Source organism: Octodon degus, unplaced genomic scaffold, assembly GCF_000260255.1.
Source record: "Octodon degus isolate 3935 unplaced genomic scaffold, OctDeg1.0 scaffold00036, whole genome shotgun sequence".
Taxonomy (NCBI): domain Eukaryota; kingdom Metazoa; phylum Chordata; class Mammalia; order Rodentia; family Octodontidae; genus Octodon; species Octodon degus.
In genome coordinates, this window is record NW_004524612.1 from 174,502 (window position 1) to 175,758 (window position 1,257).

Below are 1,257 nucleotides of genomic sequence, written 5' to 3' on the forward strand. Positions count from 1 at the left end.
TAAAAACAAGAACAAGAAAAAGCAAACACAGAAACAAGGTAACATGTAATAATACAAATGTTAAAGATTTTCAAAACAAGAATATCTGATGAACAGTGATTGATATGTTATCTATTTTTATTTGCAAATCTGGGGCTCAGATTAACTGATATAGTTATGCAAGATGAGAAATATGATTGAATATTACTACATGCTTTCAAAAAAATTATATTTTTTTGTTTTTGGCTCACATTTTTTATTACCTTTAAAAAATTTACCTTAAAGAGAATATAGTAATAATAGATACAACATTAGAAATATCTCCAGATGCATTCTGAGACACATTTAGAAGACCAAGATGATGGGTATTTTAAGCATGGTTTTAGTATTACCCATTGCTGTCTTCAGTGTAGTTGCCTCATTCACAGACATCAACATAAAGAGTTAGTCAGGGTGAGAATGCTACCCATTAACCGCTATTTTCAAAAACATGATGGAAATTCTTAGGACTATTGTTTTATCCAACTTGTATATGTACATGTATGGGGTTTCTTTTTCTTTGTTTTTGTTTTTATTATTTTTCTGATCTGGGAATTGAACTCAGGCCCTTGCACTTGCCAAAGGAGTGCTTATTCCACTGTGCCATCTCCCTGCCCCACATGTATTGTTTTGCCTCTAACTTATTTCCCAACTTTTCTCCATTCGCTTTTGATAAATGCAAATTAAAAACTTCCATCTGATACCAGAAAAAATGGCCATCATCATGAATTCAAATAATAAATGGTTGAGAGGCTGCAGGAAGAGAAAACTTCAACACTGTTGGGAATGTAAAGTAGAACAACCACTATGGGAATCAGCTATTCTCTTTCTAAATACTTTTCCCAAAGAGTTAAAGACATCATGTTACAGGGAGATATACTCATCTATGTGTTCTTTTTACTTTTTGTAGCAAAATTCATAAAAGCTAAATCTTGGACATGTATAATTAATAAATAAAATGTGCTATTTATATGCAATGAATATTAACTCTGCCATAAAGAATGATAAACCGAAATCATTTGCAGGAAAATGGATGCATTTGAGACCATACCATTAAATAAAACAAATCAGACATGTAAGTTTAAATATTGCATGTTTTCTCTTACATGAAAATCTCAAAATATAATTTTTTTGTCTTCAATCTTCCAATTCATATCTATTCATATATGAAGATTTCTTAGTGTACTTAATATTTGTTATTTAAAAGTCAAAGTTTTACTTCATTTAATTTTACATTTT